Below are 21,404 nucleotides of genomic sequence, written 5' to 3' on the forward strand. Positions count from 1 at the left end.
GGCTTCCCTGTAGAGATCCAAGGTTTCTTCTCACCTGGGAGATGGGAATCCTTGCCCTGCGAAATAGATTGGGGTCCTTCAGAGAACTCCTTTTGTTTACCCGTATCCTCCCCACTCTTCTGCTGGGGACCTTGCCCACCTTTGACAAAGTCTCCCACATACCCCTTTGTGGAACCTAGTACTCATCCAGTGATCCGCCTCCTGAGCTAGCTTTCTAGGGTCCATCAACTTACTGTCAATCAGATGCTAGCGCAGCTCTGGAAAACGAAGACTAAACAATTGCTCTTACGCAATCAAATTATACAGCCCCTCATAATCAGTTACCTGGCTGCCCTTTATCCACCCATCCAGTGCTCTGCAAAAATTATCAGTATATTCCAACCAAGTATGAGAATCGGTTTTCTTAAAATATCTAACCTTTTCCTTATACTGTTCTCAGGTGATACCATACTGGGTGATCAAGGCATCCTTCATGATAGTGTAGGTGAGACCTGTAGTTGGCTCTAGGGCTGTCAAAGTGTCCCTCACCTCTGTCTCAAAGTGCTTCCACAGCCCCCCTCCACCCCACTGTGTGTCAGGGACCTGTGGAGTGTGGCTCACATGCCAAAAAACAAGTATGCATGTCATTCCCCCTCTTGTAATCTTTAGCAGGTCCTTAGGAAAGTGCATTTTCCACCCAGATGGCATTGGCTGCATGTTGCCACCATTTACACTGGACTCTGCCTCCTTGGCCTTGAGGTCCAGCTCCTTCAAAATTAATTCAATAGCTAAAAGCAATTTATTTTCCCTCAGAACAAGGGTTTTCTTCTTCCCCTGTGCTCCATTTCAAAAATTTTGCTCTCCAACCTTTTGTTTTCCATCCCAAGCTTCTCAAGCTCTCTCTCATGCTCTGTGCTGTGTCCTGTCACCTGTCCTAGACCTCCTCAGGGGAGAGACCCCTGGATGACACAATGCTGCCATCCCTGAAAGATGCTCCTACATGCAGTTCCAGAGCTCCAAAACTCCCCTTGCTGGCTCTGTATCTCCTGATGCACATTCTCATCCTCAGCCTCCCTGTCTTATTTTGCTGCCCACCAGGCCCTCAGTACGTTTTGCAGCTCCCCCTTCCTAGTGGAGTGACTAATTGTGCATTCAAAATCTTCCAGAACTGTTTAAGTTGAGGCACTGTGTAGGATTTCTACCTCTCAATCTCAAACACCAAATCTGCAACCTCATTTGCTGGCTCACCATGCTGAGACATGGTTCATGGGTACTCCAACGATTATAACACAACAGGAAAAATAAAAATGCATGATGTGGTCGCATAATGGTCTGCACGCAGTAGCAGTATAAACCAATCACTGTATGTCAAAGTACAAACACATGTTCTATCCTCACCTCTGACCAACCATGTTAGAAACTGTAGCTTCTAGTTGGCAGTGGTTTGCATCCAGTCCAAGTAGGGACCCCTCTATCTCATCACGATAAAGGAGTTACACACCCAAAATACCCCAGCTCATCCCCTTTGTAGAATGGCATGAGCAGTCAGGCCTATCTCAGAAGTAATGTTTAAAGTATTTGTTCATAACAAACACAGTAACAAAGTTAAAACACAACAAATGGACACCACACCAGTTTAGAAAAATAAACTATCTTTATCTTAACCAGAAAAGACCAAAACAACAAAAATCCAACATGCAGAACTCAAAATATGACTTTTTAAATGTTTAATTCTTTCCATAGAACTGTATGGATGCATGTCTTACACAAAGTACCCAAGATGTGTCAAATCCATAAAGGAAAACAGCAGCAGATGAGGGAAGCACTCGAAAACACAGCAATGTGTCAATTCCTGAGTCCCCAGGGAGGTGATTTGTCAGTTCTGCCGCACGCAGGAGAAGTGTTTTGTCGAATCTGCACTGTAAAGGGAAGCGATGCATCAAAATCCAAGACAGTTCTGGTCTGCAAGTGATGCACTAGAAAACTTGTTGCACAGGTGCGATGCGTGGAAATCTGGACTCGCTGGGGGCCGATACAGTGGTGCCAAACAGGTGCTGCATTGATTTATTCAATTGCAGTCCCACAATGCCTCAATTCTTTCAGCCGCACAGCAAGGCATGCATTGGAGTCAGTGCAGGAGTCTTGAACTTCTGAGACATGGTCCACTGAACTTGGGCTGCAGTGGTTTCTTAGGTCACAGGCAAATGCTGCATTGAGTTCTTCAGCCACACAGGTTACGGTGCATCTAAACGTTTCACGCACGGCGGTGCTGGTTGGAAAAACAGGTGTTGGAAGGGAAATGCATTGATTTTTTAGTCTTTTGCAGCTTTTTACAGCAGGAACCACTTCCAAGGACCCAGACCTGGAATTGGCATCACTTGGCAGGTCAGAACTCCCAGCAGTGGAGTTCAGGGATACTGCAAGGTGTTCTTTGATGGCCCAGTAGCTTTTTAATAGGAGGCACGCACACGCATGCCATTGGAGACACTTCTCAAGCAGGATACACAGCAAAGTCTAGTCTTTTTCCTCTCCAAGATAGAAGCAACAACTGTAGGTTAACCCAGCAAAGCAACACACATCAAAGGGGCACATCTCTTCAGCTCTTCTTCTTAGCAGAGTCTCCTCTTGATCTAGGAGTGTACTAAAAATCTGGGGTTTATGGTCCAATACTTATACCCTTTTTGGCCTTTGAAGCAGGCATTCTTCAAAGGATTGTCTTTGTTGTGCACAAGTTCTTGTTCTTCCTGTCCTTGGCTCCAGATATGTTCCATGGGGGTAGGGACAGCATTGTGAGAGGTAAGCACAAAATCCAGGTGTGTGTGTGTGTAACAATTCCTCCCACCACTGTTGCTCAGCTTGGTGATGGGCCATCAGGACATGCGGGGCACATCTCAACTCCCTTTGTGTGACTGTCTAGAGTGAATGAACATACAGGCCCTAGTCAGTCTAAGGCACAGAATAGTGAAACAAGACAATTTCCACTTTCTAAAGTGGCATTGTCAAACACATAATTTATAAGTCACCTTTACTAACTGTTTTTAAATTCTGAGTTCAGAGAGCTCAAACTTCAAATCTCTTGCCGTACTTAATTAAAAGTTACACTTGTAAAATGTTACAAGGCAGATCCAATGATAGCCTATAAGAGCACTAGTTCTGCAATACTGAAAAATGAAATTGGCAGTATTTCACTATCAGGACATGTAAAACACAGCGGTATATGTTCTTCCTTTCACATACACTGCACACTGCACCCTGCCCATGGGTGTACCTTGAGCATACCTTAGGGGTGCCTTGCATTTAGTAAGAGGGAAGGTAAGGGCCTGGCAATTGGATACACTTGCCAGGTAGACATGGCAGTTTAAAACTGCGCTCACTGCCAAAGCAATGGCAGGCCTGAGGCAAGTTTACAGGGCTGCTCCTGCCAGTAGCACAACCATTGCTAGAAGCTCACTGGTAGCATTTGATCCTGGGCACATAAAGTGCTCTTTGCTAGGGACGAACCAGTAAATTAAACATGCCAATCATGGAGAACCAATCAGAATCACAACTTACACAGGGAGCACTTGCACTTTCAAAACTGATAAGCAGTTGTAAATACAGAGTACATAAACCAGCATAGTATAAAGAAATACAAGAGGTAGAGACAATAAGACAGGGGAAACCATGCCAAAGGTGCCAGTTCTCATACCACAAAACCAAAATTAGATTGTAATGCCCACTAATTCTACCCTCATGGGTGATGCAGAACTGTATTTTAACATTAATATGCCTGCCAGCATCTTTGGTCAAACATACTGAACTGGTAATCAACTCCTTATACACCTTTGTCTAAAACATAATTTATTCTTACAAACTCACAGTAGGCCTTCATAGAGAAACCAGTTCTCCTTTCCATCTTATTTCTGCGAGCCACCACTGGATTCTTTCACACTGGATTTTTTTCCTTAGTTGGTTAGGCTAGACCCAATGGACCAAATGCATAAACATCCCTTTCATTATCTTGAGTCAAAACTACTGTACCTGTGATCAATTTCTTTCTACACCTTTTATCAAACCATGACTTGCTTTATTCTTGTAAGCCCATTGTACTCCTTCAAGTAAAAAGAATGGATTCTAAATCAATTCTCTTGCTTCATCTTGTCTGAGTCATCTCCTGATGCTTCCTGGTGACAGTAATTCAGTGGGCAGCCACACTGCTTCCACTGAAAGACTGTACCTTTTTTCTGCATGCATTTGATACTCCCTCCAGAACTCAGTTTTCTTGAAGATTTGTCCAGTCCTGGTCATCGCGATCCCTTATTGTAATATGGAATGCCCATAGAGTATTAAAGTCATCACAACCACTTAAGCAGGGAACCAGAAGACACACAGGGGCATTTTTACAAGGGGATTGCACCACCGGAATGTCACTTTTACCGACATTCTGGTGGCACAATGCTCTGCACCATATTTACAAAGTGGTGTTAAGCCATTTTAACTCCGCTTTGTAAATGTGGTACCCTTTCATGCAGGCATTCCAACACAACACCCATTACTTTTTGACGCTTCCCCAGATTTACAAGGATCTGTAAATCAGAGGCAGTGCCAAAAACAAACGCCATGCAATAACAACTCTTAGAATGGAGAAACAAGGAGAAATGCCATTATTTCTCCTCTTTTTTGCATTTTCTATGTGTGCTGCGGTCTGAAGCACAAATAGAAAGAGGTAAATGCCATTAATGATTGTTTATGTGCAGGAAGGTGTTCCTTCCTGCACATAAACAATCATTAAATTCTGATGGTTTGCTACTTCAGTGTGTGTTGGAGAACGCATCACACATAGAAGTGGCAAATCACCATTATTGATTGAGGGACACCTTCCTGCACATAAACACAGGGGTATGCCCTATTGTTGTATATACAGGGCATCCCTGCATTTTGGAAATGGCGGAGCACGGTACTGAGAAATTTGATGCAGTGCCGTGCTCTTGCATTTCCTTGTAAATGTGCCCCACAGTCTGCCCAAATTTCAATTCTACCACTACCAAATTAGCATGTATGTCAAATCAGGCAAAACTGGATTTGCCCTCTGTAGCAACTGTACTTATGCATATTTGGTAGGGCATTGCAGGGAGAGAAAATTAAACAAGCATCTGGCTCCCAAGATAACCCTAGGTTTGGGAGAAACTACTTTCATGGACATTTCTGTTTAGTATCTGAAAAGCGATAATGCAGATTTTCTAGAATCTTTTAAAAATTGGGATATTTATAGCCTACAAGCAGCTTCACTTTCTATCATAGGAGATGAAAAGTTCCGATTTGGCCTCCCATCAAGTGGTTTAGCAATTTACATTTCAGCAGCATTAGAACTATCAAGCCAGCTGTAAACTTCAACCTGATTTGCGGCCTCCCATATGTCCAGTGTAAAACTATTAAATGCATGGATTTAGTTTCCAAAAAGTTAATTAAATTGAACATATAGAAGGGATTTAACTTAACGGAGAATTGTTATATATGGTAGTCTATTGATGGCTTTATTAATAAATGAATACATAGTTTGTTCGTTTCATATATATATATATATATATATATATAGTGAATCTGTTCTGAGTCTTAACTTAAATCACATTTCTTGGGTGATCTTTACCGTCCTGCTTAAAGCAACAGTCCATTACGAGTGTGGCTATATGAGCCTGTTGATTGGCAAGTGACTAAACATTTAGGGCCTCATTTATGAGTCCGTGCATCACTTTTATGCCGCCGGTGCGTCACTTTTTGTGATGTACCAGCAGCATAAAAAATGTGCCTTGTTGCACCAGATTTACAAAGTGTTGCATCTAGGTAGATGCGTCACTTTGTAAACCCCTGCGCCACATTATACCTGCGGCAGGTTTAATGTATGCATGGGGGCGTCCCGGCGCAAGAAAGGGTCGTAGAAGTGAGATTTCACTGCACCACTTCTAGGACACAAATGCATCAATATCTTATGTCTGCCTCACAGCAGGCGTAAGACTGGTGCAGGCCCTTTCACATGGGGCTTGCCCCATGTGAAAAGACACATTGCCGGAGTTGCGTCACTTTTGTGACACACTCCAGGAATGCGCCACTTTTGCGCCATACAGATACGTCAGAAATACTGACGTATCTATAACTTCTTGTGACATGATGCGTCATATTATAAATATGATGCATTCAGCATGTCGCAAGGAGGGCGCAATGAAAAGTGACGCATCGCTGTTTCACGCAGCGATGCGTCACTTTTCATAACTGAGGCTCTTAGTTGCTTCTCCTGGTCTGATTTCTGGAAATCTGGGGGTACAATGTTATTTTATTGTTATTTTATTTAATGCGATTTTAAATAGCACAAACATTTTCGAAGTTGTCGGAGCGCTTTACATATGAACCCGTTGCGATACATAGGGGCTTAGGATTACATGAGTTACATAAAAGATACAAACAGAAAATAATTGTAAATGTACAAGTTGTAAAGTCACACAAGGAAGAGATACAAAGAGAAAAAATGTCAAATGTACAAGTTGTAAAGTCCAAGTGTTAACCGATGGATTCTGGTTTCACTCACAGAAATGCGTTTTTCCACAACAATGTGCCCTTTCAATGGTGGATACTAATTTTGATACTCAGGTCACCATGAAATCATAGAAATTTCTGGATGTCTGTACTTCTGGATGAATGATGACCATGGGGTGTCCAAGATGGCGGAGTGAGGACGCCGTAGAGCAGCAGCCTGCTCAAGCTCCACCGACCCACCTCACCTGATTACTTTACTGCCAGAGAGAATGGGGAGATGGACCGAGATACTAGCGCTATAATACCAGGCTCGAAAGCAAAAAATTGAACCATTCACCTGGCGGTCCTGAGCGTTGCAGTTCTTCCACCCGGGCTGAACCAGCTTTGTCTTCTCTCGTTTCCCGTGACCCAGCAGTAAACAGGCAAGTTCTTCGCCCCTCTACTTTTATCATACCGGATATAACTGATTCTGCTTCACTTAATACTCTGAAGACTGACAGTAAAAGGGGCGGGGTGGACAGCACTGGGATCAATCCAAAACTGCTTTTTGGGAACAATGTTAACCCTACTGAAGTTGATGAAGTTGATGATAATGCTGATATCTTGGTTAATAATAACGGGATTAGCGGTAATGACGGTACCACTGATTCTGTAATCCGTGTCGCAAGTATGGCTGCTGTATCTAAAGGTCCGACCTCGGAATATCCGGATGTGAGGAGTCTTATTGTGGATAAGGATGCAGAGGTACTGGCTCGTGAACATGGGTGTCTGGAGAACATGATGATTGGGGATGGTGTAAGTGCTCCTATTCCCATCGACGGGGGGATTGAAGAACTAGAAAGGGACTGCTCGAATGAGGAATACGAAGAGACGGATGAGGCTGAGGAAGGAGAAATGGGCAACTCTGCTACTGGTACTCCTCTGGATGTATCAAAACTTCAGGTTAGCCGAAAGGATAAAGCAAAACTGAGAGTCAAAATGAAGACAAAGAGCAAGAAAGGGAAAGTGGGTATAGCGGAGGGCTTGCCGGTTAACATCACTGCTCCCGCCCCTAAAAAGACTCTCTTCACTGATAAAAGCTCTATGAGGAAATGGAAACAGGCTAAAGGGCTTGTTAAGAACATGACCTTAAGGCTATCAGGTACTAGTCCACCAATATCTGAAACTGAAAAACGTTGCTCCGGTCCTAGCTTGTTCCCACCAGCCTTGGGGGTTGATCCAGTGCTTCCATCCGATGGCTTCAACCTGGCTCCCCCGAAGCTGCCAGCAGTACCTCTAGACCCAACCCCAATAACTATTACAGCTTCCGTTACTCCTTCAGATTTATCTGGTCAGTCAGCTGGTCCATCGGTATTGTTGAGCTCGGATTTAACAACATCAATCCGCCCGACTCCACCTCAACTTGACATCCTCGGAGAGCAAAATTCTATCTCTTCCCCTTTAGATATTATCTTGCAAACTAATCATAGAGATGAAGCGCAAGGGCACTTTCTGCAACTTCGAGAGGACAACACTAAGCTACAAAATTCACGATCAGAGATGGCTTCCAAACTAGGAGGAATCTCTCAGGATATTGAGGACCTCCAACAAAGGGTGGTTAACGTTGAAGAGGGATCTCTCCGGATGGAATCCTCTTTGACTCAGCATGAGGAACAGATAATTGCCCTGCAACTTAAGGTGGAAGATTTAGAGAATCGCCAAAGGCGATCCAATCTAAGACTCTTTGGCATTCCTGAGGGTTCAGAAGGATCAGACGCTAGGGCGTTTATAGTCAAGTTATTACAGAAAGCTTTCCCCGACCTGGCTGACTGGAACTAGGATTCCCAGGTTCAAAGAGCCCACCATCTCCCTTTAGTTCAGAGAAACAAGGAGGGTAAATTTCTTAGACCTTTCCTACTTTGTTTTGGTAATTTTCTTTTAATACAGGCTGTTTCTTTGAAAGCACATCCCAATTCTCCTGTCGTTTTTGAGAATTTGTCTTTATTTGTACGCTCTGATTTGAGCAAAGCTACTATGGACAGGAGATGGAAGCTAAAGAAATTTATTGATCCCTTTAAATCCATTGGAGCGCAAGTGTTCTTACATGAACCAGCCCACCTTAAAATTATCCAAGGAGGTCATACCTATTTTTTTTCTGACAGAAGGAAGCCGAAAGTGCGCTTTCTAAATTCAGTTAGGGGTTATGCCCCTAATTTTGAGGAGCCAGGTCAGGTTTTGTTCTTCTTTTTCTTCTTTGTGCTTCTGCCTTTATTATCTATTTCCGGCTTGTCTTATTTTTATTTTTATTCTTTCCTCTCTCACTTCTCTCTTCTTTTTCTTCTTTTCTTTCTAGGAAAGAAGCAGGGTGGTTAGGTGGTTCTTGGGCTGCTCTTCTCAGAGCTGCCTCTCCAGCAGCAGCAGTTGCAGGGGGGGTTTTCCTTCGCTTGGGGGCGAGGGAGAGGGGGGCGGGGGTGGGTGTAGTTTCTCCGAAGCTGGGTAGGTGTGGGGGATATAAATGATAAAAGTAACAGCATGAGTGGGGCATTGTGGTTAATGGATCAAGATGAAGGGAAGGAGATGTTTTGGGTCTTTTTTTTGTGCAGAATGGTAGAATTGGTTTAATCTATGTGCCTAAATGTATAAATTAAAATGTCTAGCCTGGAATGTCTGGGTCTTAATAGCAAGAACAAAAGACGATTAGTTTCTGAAGAACTTAGACTTTATGATCCTCAGTTAGTCTTTTTATCAGAGACTCACATTGCTTACAAAGACAGGAAGTTATTAAGTCATCTGGGTTATGATACTATAGTTTGTTCTACTCAACAAACATTAATCAAAGGAGTTGCTATCCTTAAGGATAAACGATTTAGAATAGAAACACATAAAACTGCTACAGATAAAAATGGTCAGTGGGCCATCGCACAAATATCTATAGGGAACAGTAAATATTCGCTCTGTGTCATTTATGGATCAAATTTTGATGATGATTCTGTCTTCGATCAATTGAACGCAGAGCTTTTGGGGTGGGAAGGGGAACTTATTATTATGGGGTATTTTAATTGTATTATGAACCATCAACTGGACACTACTAGGCAGGGCGCCTCTCAGCGTATGCATAAAGTCCACGCTGCAATACTTGATATTAGTCGGATACACAATGTTAAAGATGTATGGCGTACTCTTTATCCAAACATACCCGGCTATACGTATTATTTGGCGCCCCACAAACTTTATTCCCGCATTGATATGGCTTGGGCCACGGATAATATAATACAATCTAGCTCTATGGAGATCGGCCCTCGGATCTCCTCGGACCAAGACCCAATCCTATTGATATTTCCTCCCCAAGTTCAAACGGCCCCAAGAAGTTTCTCTTGCCCCGCTATCTATTCTCTGACACAGATTATATTTTACAGCTTAAATCACACCTTATGGAATTTATTGAGATTAATCTCCATTCTGCATCTTATATAATTGTTTGGGACGCTCTGAAGGCTAGTATTAGGGGATTCACCCAGCAATATATTTTCAAACAGAATTCGGAGCGACGAAATATTAATGCTAAATTGATCTCTAACATTTTAGCTCAAGAACTACTTTTGGCTGATGCTGTACGAACTGGCTCTCCCAATGTGGTAGAACTGGGATTGACACTTGGAACTTATAGGTCAAACTTTAAAACAATATTTGTTGAAAAAAGCAGTGCCAAATTACACAAATTAAATATCTCTCAATATGAAGGGGAGATAAAATTGGGAAAATACTGTCCTGTAAAGTGGCGGATGACAGAGCTCAGACCCTAATAAAGAGCATTAGATGCCCTAACAATGTTAAATTTAATCAGCCAGCGAGTTGAATTTTATAAAACCTTATACACTCCTGAGAATAAACCTAGTTCACTGGATATCTCAGATTATTTGTATAATAACATTAAGGATAAATATAACACTCAAGATTGGAGCAATTATCTGAAGAGATTACTCTGCTCGAGATTAGAGAAGCTATATTATCTTTACCATGTGGCAAAGCAGCGGGGGAAGACACTCTTCCAATTGAACTGTATAAAATATGCATCGAGGAACTAATTCCTCTCTTTTCCCAGGTAGTTGAATCTATTGGGGCTACAGGCAGGCCCCCAAATCAGGGAATATAGCAAAAAAGTTATTTTTTTGAAAAAAGGGTAAACCAGCAGATGAGTGTGGGTCCTATAGACCCATCTCACTTATTAACACTGATGCCAAGGTTTTCGCTAAGATCTTGGCAAGTAGACTGGCTCCGTTTATCCCCAAGATTGTTTATCCACAACAGCACGGATTCGTATTGGGTAGAGACACAACGACCCACATTAATACAGCTATTACCGTTTTTTGACATGGCTGAGATAGAGTCCATCCCACTCGGCTTGATTTTATTAGATGCTGAAAAAGCTTTTGACCGAGTGGGGTGGGACTATCTCTGGTCGGTAATGTCCTTTATAGGATTTAAGGGTCAATTAGTTAGGTGTATAAGAGCCTTATATGATAGACCTACTGCTAGTATTAGTTATGCTGGCCTGTCTTCATCCACTTTTTCTATCTCTCAGGGGCACCAGGCAGGGGTGCCCGTTGTCACCCCTACTGTCTGCCCTGTCAATGGAACCTTTTCTATCTGCTCTTCAGTCTCAGGCTCGAATAATCCCATTTAGATCTGGACCACATACTTTGAAAATTACCGCTTATGCGGATGATATAGCTATATATTCTACTAATGTCATAGAAGCCCTGGCGGGTATAACTATTGAGGCTGATAGATTTAGCATTGTCTTAGGCTACAAGCTTAACATAAATAAAACACAAATAGTGGCCAATTATAAACTCCCGGCCTCAGTTTCTGGAATCTGTAAAGCCGCCAACTACTTAGGGGTTAAAATTTCCACCAAAATCAGTGATATCATTACAATAAATTATGCTGTTTTAGTGAAATCAACAGCTCTGTTACTTAAAAAATGGCACAAACTACCCTTAAACATTATAGGCAGAATTAACCTGATAAAAATAAAAGTACTACCGAAGTTTCTCTATCTTTTTCGATCGATACCGCTGGCTCTAAATAATTCTTTTTTTAAGAAGCTTGATGGAATGTTCAGCAGTTTCATCTGGGGTTATAGGAAAGCACGCAGATCTCTAATGCTACTTAAAGGTTCTTTAGACACAGGAGGTCTCAATTTTCCAGACTTTAAATTATACTTTTGGGCTACTTTTATTGATCGTTTGCGTTCTTTGCTTAATCCAGAAATGCAACTTTTCTATCATACTATTTTGTTAAAATCAGACGCCAGAATGTTTCTGCTAAGATTGAACGACCCCAACTATTTGAAAAGGGTCAAATTCAAGACTGCAAGGGATATTGCGAAAATATGGTTTAATATTTTGTCTTTCTGTAAAACCTCTCTTTTTCACCCTAAATTAGCGCTCTGGGGAAACCCGGGTTTTCCCGGGATTTTTAATGATGGTCAAGCAAAATTATGGTCTGTTTTTGGAATCGTTACATTAGGGGATCTCTACGGTGTTCAGGGCTTTCCAGATTTTGTTGCACTTAAAAATTTATATAATTTGACAGAGGAAATTAGGTTCAAATATATGCAAATTTATGACTTTCTGATACGTAAGATGAAAATCTTTGAGGTTGAAGATTCGGATATATGGAATTATTTATATTCATCCAAAACAAAATCTCTGATCAGTGAAGGGTATAGCTGCTTTGTTTCATATAAGATTGATGACTGCTCCAAATTGGCTGAGAAATGGAGCTTGAAGCTGAGACTTCCGATTAATTCCAATCAGATCGCTCATTCTCTCTCAAATTTAAATAACTTGGTGCAGTCATCAAGTCTAAGATTGCAACAATTCAAAACGACCTGTATGTTATACTATACTCCTGAAGTGATCCTTAAATGGTTGGCAAATACTCCATCTAGTGATCACACGAAATGCCCTAAATGTGATCTGGTAGGTGCTAATATAGAGCATATGTTGTTTTCTTGCTCTGTGCTAAATGAGTTTTGGCTTGCTTTTGATCAAGTTTTGAAACTGAAATTGGCTAGACCACCTTCTTTCTCGTCTCCTCTAATCTTACCAGATATACATGATGTTTCTCTTCCTCAACAGGCCTTAATTACTATCTTATTATCCTGTGCGAAACTAACCATTGCTCATGCCTGGATTTCCCCTCAGCCCCCACATATAATGGAATGGTGGGTCTTGGTCAATGAAATTCATAACATGTAGGCGGCTCTGGCTAGGCTTAGAGGGGCTCGATCTTTATGTAAATTTGAAAAAAATTGGGGTAACTATTTAGAATGTGAAAGTACTGTAAATCTATCTTAATGATTCAGAAAAGGGGGTGGTGATGAACGGAGTGCCTGAATTAAGCAGACCACTCTTACCCAGTCCAAAGATCAGGGCTTGATCCATCACCGTTTTTTAGCTCACTGCACCATCCCAGCTCAGAACTTGGCCATATGCAAATTAGTCTGTTCCTGTCCCAGTGCATGATGGGAACAGGGCAAACCAAACTACCAAGCCAATTCTTGTACTGGGAAGGAAACAAGCTTCCGGGGACCGGTTTCTGCCATTTCAGGCGTCGTCGGCCCGGCTTGCTTCAATCCTGATGGTGCAATGAGCAAGGGACTCACATCTGAGTATACCCTTCCACGCTTATGGTGGACAAAATGATTCAGAAAAGGGGGTGGTGATGAACAGAGTGCCTGAATTAAGCAGACCACTCTTACCCAGTCCAAAGATCAGGGCTTGATCCATCACCGTTTTTTAGCTCACTGCACCATCCCAGCTCAGAACTTGGCCATATGCAAATTAGTCTGTTCCTGTCCCAGTGCATGATGGGAACAGGGCAAACCAAACTACCAAGCCAATTCTTGTACTGGGAAGGAAACAAGCTTCCGGGGACCGGTTTCTGCCATTTCAGGCGTCGTCGGCCCGGCTTGCTTCAATCCTGATGGTGCAATGAGCAAGGGACTCACATCTGAGTATACCCTTCCACGCTTATGGTGGACAAAATGATTCAGAAAAGGGGGTGGTGATGAACAGAGTGCCTGAATTAAGCAGACCACTCTTACCCAGTCCAAAGATCAGGGCTTGATCCATCACCGTTTTTTAGCTCACTGCACCATCCCAGCTCAGAACTTGGCCATTTGCAAATTAGTCTGTTCCTGTCCCAGTGCATGATGGGAACAGGGCAAACCAAACTACCAAGCCAATTCTTGTACTGGGAAGGAAACAAGCTTCCGGGGACCGGTTTCTGCCATTTCAGGCGTCGTCAGCCCGGCTTGCTTCAATCCTGATGGTGCAATGAGCAAGGGACTCACATCTGAGTATACCCTTCCACGCTTATGGTGGACAAAATGATTCAGAAAAGGGGGTGGTGATGAACAGAGTGCCTGAATTAAGCAGACCACTCTTACCCAGTCCAAAGATCAGGGCTTGATCCATCACCGTTTTTTAGCTCACTGCACCATCCCAGCTCAGAACTTGGCCATATGCAAATTAGTCTGTTCCTGTCCCAGTGCATGATGGGAACAGGGCAAACCAAACTACCAAGCCAATTCTTGTACTGGGAAGGAAACAAGCTTCCGGGGACCGGTTTCTGCCATTTCAGGCGTCGTCGGCCCGGCTTGCTTCAATCCTGATGGTGCAATGAGCAAGGGACTCACATCTGAGTATACCCTTCCACGCTTATGGTGGACAAAATTATTCAGAAAAGGGGGTGGTGATGAACAGAGTGCCTGAATTAAGCAGACCACTCTTACCCAGTCCAAAGATCAGGGCTTGATCCATCACCGTTTTTTAGCTCACTGCACCATCCCAGCTCAGAACTTGGCCATATGCAAATTAGTCTGTTCCTGTCCCAGTGCATGATGGGAACAGGGCAAACCAAACTACCAAGCCAATTCTTGTACTGGGAAGGAAACAAGCTTCCGGGGACCGGTTTCTGCCATTTCAGGCGTCGTCAGCCCGGCTTGCTTCAATCCTGATGGTGCAATGAGCAAGGGACTCACATCTGAGTATACCCTTCCACGCTTATGGTGGACAAAATGATTCAGAAAAGGGGGTGGTGATGAACAGAGTGCCTGAATTAAGCAGACCACTCTTACCCAGTCCAAAGATCAGGGCTTGATCCATCACCGTTTTTTAGCTCACTGCACCATCCCAGCTCAGAACTTGGCCATATGCAAATTAGTCTGTTCCTGTCCCAGTGCATGATGGGAACAGGGCAAACCAAACTACCAAGCCAATTCTTGTACTGGGAAGGAAACAAGCTTCCGGGGACCGGTTTCTGCCATTTCAGGCGTCGTCGGCCCGGCTTGCTTCAATCCTGATGGTGCAATGAGCAAGGGACTCACATCTGAGTATACCCTTCCACGCTTATGGTGGACAAAATGATTCAGAAAAGGGGGTGGTGATGAACAGAGTGCCTGAATTAAGCAGACCACTCTTACCCAGTCCAAAGATCAGGGCTTGATCCATCACCGTTTTTTAGCTCACTGCACCATCCCAGCTCAGAACTTGGCCATATGCAAATTAGTCTGTTCCTGTCCCAGTGCATGATGGGAACAGGGCAAACCAAACTACCAAGCCAATTCTTGTACTGGGAAGGAAACAAGCTTCCGGGGACCGGTTTTTGCCATTTCAGGCGTCGTCGGCCCAGCTTGCTTGAATCCTGATGGTGCAATGAGCAAGGGACTCACATCTGAGTATACCCTTCCACGCTTATGGTGGACAAAATGATTCAGAAAAGGGGGTGGTGATGAACAGAGTGCCAGGTTCTGAACTGGGATGGTGCAGTGAGCTAAAAAACGGTGATGGATCAAGCCCTGATCTTTTGACTGGGTAGGAGTGTTCTGCTTAATTCAGATGCTCTGTCCATCACCACCCCCTTTATGAATCCGTTTGGCCACTATAGGAGTGGAAGGGTATGCTCAGACATGAGTCCCTTGCTCACTGCACCATCAGGAATCAAGCAAGCCGGGCCGAAGACGGCTGTAATGCCAGAAACCGGTCCCCGGAAGCTGGTTTCCTTTCCAGTAAAGAATTGGCTTGGTAGTTTGGTCTGCCCTGTTCCCATGATGCACTGGGCTAGGGACAGACTAATTTGCATGTAGCCAGGTTCTGAACTGGGATGGTGCAGTGAGCTAAAAAACGGTGATGGATCAAGCCCTGATCTTTTGACTGGGTAGGAGTGTTCTGCTTAATTCAGATGCTCTGTCCATCACCGCCCCCTTTATGAATCGTTTTGGCCACTATAGGAGTGGAAGGGTATGCTCAGACATGAGTCCCTTGCTCACTGCACCATCAGGAATCAAGCAAGCCGGGCCGAAGACGGCTGTAATGCCAGAAACCGGTCCCCGGAAGCTTGTTTCCTTTCCAGTAAAGAATTGGCTTGGTAGTTTGGTCTGCCCTGCTCCCATGATGCACTGGGCCAGGGACAGACTAATTTGCATGTAGCCAGGTTCTGAACTGGGATGGTGCAGTGAGCTAAAAAACGGTGATGGATCAAGCCCTGATCTTTTGACTGGGTAGGAGTGTTCTGCTTAATTCAGATGCTCTGTCCATCACCACCCCCTTTATGAATCGTAAATCTATCTTAGATTGATAATTCAATATGTTAATTTGGCGTCTTCTGTAATATTCTTCCTCTCCGATTGTCTCTAATGAATGCAATATGATTTCGAAATAATTGTTAACATACTCATTCTGCCATATTATGTTTAAGATGACTCTTCCCTCCAATGATATGATATGTTTTATTTTTGCTTATTTTCTTCCACCTGTCTTGCTGTTAATAAAAAAATATTTTTAAAACAAATGATGACCATGGAAGAGTCCGTGACACAGTAGCTATAGACAGAATGTCAATAACATGTTGGCGCGTGCTTGTGATGGGGCCTTAAGCAAGTCTGTGTGCTTCTTACGTCAAAAACATTCTTCCTACCATAGCATCTCTTGCAAAGGGGCTACCAGATTCGGGGACCAGGGCAGAAAAGCTAAGTAGACTCCCAGATTGACCGGACCACTTTGATGGTCAGTGATGTGCTGGTGTATTAGAAAAAATCACCAACTGCAACCTCTGGTCCTGACCCGATCTGCTTTTTACTTTTATTTGCAAAGTTAGAAATACAAAGTAATCATTCCCCATATCTGTTGAACTTTGCCCTTACTCTTTTAATATGGATTCTAATTCATTGGAATATCCAGTAAGTCTTCATAGGGACACTAATACTTTTTTCATATTTCGAATGATTTTCTCTTTGGACTTTTTGCTCAAAATCTTTTTTCATAACTGTAAAACTTGTTGGGGCTGCCCTGAGCCTGAGTGAAACGGCCATCTATTGATGTATGTATGTTATGAAGAATTTGTATATTGTATATTTTTAAACCTAGCCAAAAGGTCACAGAGCACATTCATTAGAGAGGGCACATGAAAAGTTGTAACACACTTTTACATGAAGGCTGTTTTCTGTAACTGGAACAGAAAAAAACTTTTGATGATGTCAATCTTAGAGCGAACAATTTTATCAAACTTTGCTATAAGCTCTGGGAATGCTGGACTCTCTGCGGGTTGCACTTTGTTCATCTCTTCCTTTCTGCCCCTCATAGGGGAGTCTTCTTCAATACTGACTCTGCACTCCATGCTAAGTTCTCCAGGAAAAGCTTCTTTTAAATGATCTACAGTGACCATTTAATGCATGTTGCAATGCTTGTGTGACAGCGGTAAAAAAAATTCTATCACAATCCCCCTTATCTATCATCATCCTGTCATCTTACATACATGCCACAATTCTTTTTTTTAATGTAAATGTCTTCTCATGAGGACCTCAGAAAATGCACGTGTCTATGAACATATATGTCCTCTGCCCAGAAAAAAGCTGTCCCCATCAATTCTTGCCTGTTCATGTTGTTTTAACCAGGGTATCCACCATAAAGCTCAACTCAATGATAAATGGCACCCCAAACCATCTAACACTGGTCACCATTAGATCTAAGATAACCTCTTCTTTCCCCTTCTCATAGTAACAATCCAGCACTGTGCCATACTACCTCAAACGCAAAGGCAACATAGAAATATCTTAAACTAATCACTGATTCATAAGTATACAACTACAGAAAATAGGTTTCAGAGAAACATAATAATCAATAGATGTAAAACATGCACCAGAAAGCAATTGCATTTAGGCGACGTGTCCTAGAAACTCATTTTAATACATCTCACCTTGACTTGCCAGTATGCACATGGAAATATTTTTCTTGTCGGATTCATTAGCGTTTGTTTTCTGTAAATTCGTCCTCTGGGTGGAATTTCAAGACTTTCAGCTCTGAGTGGTTTGTAACGTGAATTGATGAAACACTGGGTGTCATATTTACAAGCCCCTATTGCCACCACAACGTCACTTTCAGTGACGTTGTATTGACGATTGGGGCCTCGCCTTATTTACAAGGCAGTTTTAAGCCACTTCATGTGACTTAACGCTGCCTTGTAATTATGGCACCCTTTCATGCTGTATTTAGCCTGAAAGAGGAGGGGAATGGATGTTGCGGTGGGCGTTCCACCGCAACATCCATTGGTTTTGGTGCTGCCCCCTTTTTACAAGGGCAGCGTAAATAGGAGGCAGCACCAAAATTAAGACAATGGAAAACCTGTGCAGGCTATATCATATTTACTAGAATATAGTGTAGCCTTGCAGTTCCCCCTGCGCTGGCGCTACACTTAGCTGCCGAGCGCCAATGCAGGCACCTTGTGCAATGGTGTCTGCTTGAAGGGGAGGATAGTTTATGTGTAGGAAGGTGTTCCTTCCTACACATAAACAATGTTTAAATGCTATTTTGTCACTTCTATTTGTATTTCTTAATGCAGCACACATGAAAGTTACAAATTGTAATTTTTCAAAAATAATTGTTTATGTGCAGGAAGGGACACCTCCCTACACATAAACAATCCAAGGCGTTTTGCTTTCTCCATGTGTGCTGCACAAGATAGCACAAATGGAAAAGAAAAACTAGGAGAAATAAAGCATTTCTTCTCCTTTTGCCAAGTTATGATCATGTTTTCCTTGGTTTTAATTTTGGCACTGCCTCCTATTTACGTCACCCTTGTAAATAGGGGGCAGCATCAAAATCAATCGGTATTGCAGTAAGAAGAGCACCGCAGCACCCACTGCTAACCCCTCTCATGCTAAGCACAGCATAAAAGGGGGACTTATTTACAAGGCAGCATTAAGCCAAGTAAAGTGGCTTAACGCTGCCTTTTAAGTAAGATGAAGCCCCTATCGCCACCGGAACGTTGGAAAAAGTGACGTTTCAGTGGCGATAGTGGCTTGTATAATGCCCCCGGTCTTCTCTCGTTTTTGCTGTTTCCATGTGTGCTGCCTTGTGCAGCATACAGAGAAACAGCAAACTGCCCAGTCTTGTTTATATGCAGGAAGGTCCCCCTGCATCAGCACAGGGTGAAACGCAGGGCTGCACCATATTCTAGTAAATATGGTGCAGGCCTGCATTTCTAAAGTGTCGAAGCGTGTCGTTAGCCTTCTTAGCTTAATGACACTCTTCACCACTTTATTGTAAATATGCCCCCTAGGTGGCAAGAAAATGGTTTTTGCTAATGCAGAAATCTGAATCTTTTGGCGCAGTTCACATTTCTTAAATTAAGAAAAAAAGGGCAAGGACTAATCCTTCCCAGGCTCAATAGCTGCCTGAAACCACTAAATTAGAGTTGATCCAAAATATATCTTTGTCATCCTGCAGGTGACACCATAACGGATTACGCTCACCTTGATTTAGTTCATCATGACTTACTCCTGCAATATGATACCACAAATACAGCTGCAGGAGTAAATCCAGGAAGGTTGTTTTCTTCGTTTAACACTTGCTGACTAATTTAACTTTTTTTCCTCCGAACTTCATGTAACAATGCAGCTTTTTAGTCTTAACCAAAAATGTAATGTTTTCCCAGCTGCAATATTTAGCATATTTTATGCATCCTTTTGTCATCATATTTCTGGAACAGATTGTACATGTAAGCAGAGCTCATTAAGTACCAAACAAACTCAAACTGGAAAAAAACAACTTTGTTGAACATTTGGAAATATTTTATCAGTCTATCTTTTGTAAGATGGAGCATCTAATTCAGACGAGATTCTTTGCCAAGAATGGCCTTTCTAGGTCCCCACTACAAATGGCCACTTAAGCTTAATTTAGCTTGTAGGAGCCGTTGCCAAGCAGATCTGAATGATGAGAGCAGAGGAATAATGCAGATCCTATTTTACTTTCACCCAGAGACTTAGGCCCAAACATGCAGGAGAAAATGGGAGAAGAGGACATATAATAATTGACAGGAGATTTAGTAATTACTGTGGTACTTACTCATTTCTTAAAGTATCCTATGCATCCAATTAATAATTTGCTAGATTTTCCCCAAGCTTGTAGTTACTGGCATACCCAGTATCAGAAACTTTCAGACAATACCATACCATCTGTAGTCCACTCACAGTGGTGTAACATAAAATGATGGAACTCCCCTGCAGGTTACAATAAACAGTTGCCGAAATTTCCATATCTTTGGCCTTGGGCTAAAGAGGGTTACCTGGAATGGCTGGTGGCCTGCAGTAATGAGAGCTCTATCGCACTTTCTACTGAACACTGATATTGAGCCACCAAGTCTAGGAGGAGAGGAGAAGGGAACAAGGCCTCCCCGACTTATGCTATATACAGTGCTGGGCTGTAAACAGGTTTGCAGAGCGCTGATTCTTCTTAAGAAACTCTAAATGCAAGAAATGCTGCCCCATGCTTTCCTAGAATAATGCATAGAAGAAGGTATTCAAGTGTTGGCTTTTAGATGACATGTTAACTATGGTAAAAATGTTCATTTTATTCACGTTGTTCTCAACTTTTATTTGTGTTGTTTGAATGATATTTTGTGTGGGCAACAACTGTCTCTACATCGTGGTTGATCGTGGTTCCATTGTAAAGAACGCGTTATTACCACGTGGACCATTACATTGCACTGACTTGCTGTAGGGGGCGCACTGGTGTTAGATTTAGTATCCAACACCTTCCCTGCTGTTGCACAAACTGGAGTAGGAATAGTAAATAATACTATGCAGAACGCCCCCCCTACAGCAAGCCATTGAAACGACTTGCAATGTAATGGCACTGGTAGAAACAAGCGGTCATTGTAATGACTGTGTTGTAATGGAATGCGTGAACAATGCATTCATTGTAAAGAGCCATATTCATTTGAGATGTGCTAATCAACAGGTGGCGACTGTTGAAATAAAATGCATTTTAGTTTATTTTTTAGTGCAGTTTTTGTGTGTGGTACTGAGAAGAAAGACATAGGTTTGTTTACTATCACCACAGCGTCCCTTGATCCCTATTTAGGGACTGTTAGTAACCCAAAAGCATTGACTTCACTTCAACAATGTATTGGGTGTGGTACTGCAGGGAAACAATACCTTATCTTCCACCTTAAAGTATTGGTGCTTTGAACTACGTTCATTCGTGCAACCCATGGGGTACAAACAAACCATGTAGAGCTAAGCCAAAGCCATAGTTTACACAACAGTATTTTCGACTTTTGCATGGAAGTCAGAAACATTGAGAATTTTTAGTGTAAGGCCTGTAATACGGGCAAAAAAACATGCGCAATAACACACATTTTCCTAGATGAACTAGGCTGGAATCTCGATTGAAAAATGAACATGTGTACATGTGCAAAAATCACACTAGATCTCTGCATACACTGAATCAATGAAAAATGGCTCATTGCATCTTTTTGGCGTTCCTGCAAGATAATTTGTTCTTGGACCAGGCCCCAGAAGGTAAACATTATGCAACATTTCAGATCTGGAAAATAGTAAGAAGTGTCGCAATATTTTGCCCACATAAGAA

The sequence above is a fragment of the Lissotriton helveticus genome, chromosome 3_2 (assembly GCF_964261635.1).
Source record: "Lissotriton helveticus chromosome 3_2, aLisHel1.1, whole genome shotgun sequence".
Lineage (NCBI taxonomy): Eukaryota > Metazoa > Chordata > Amphibia > Caudata > Salamandridae > Lissotriton > Lissotriton helveticus.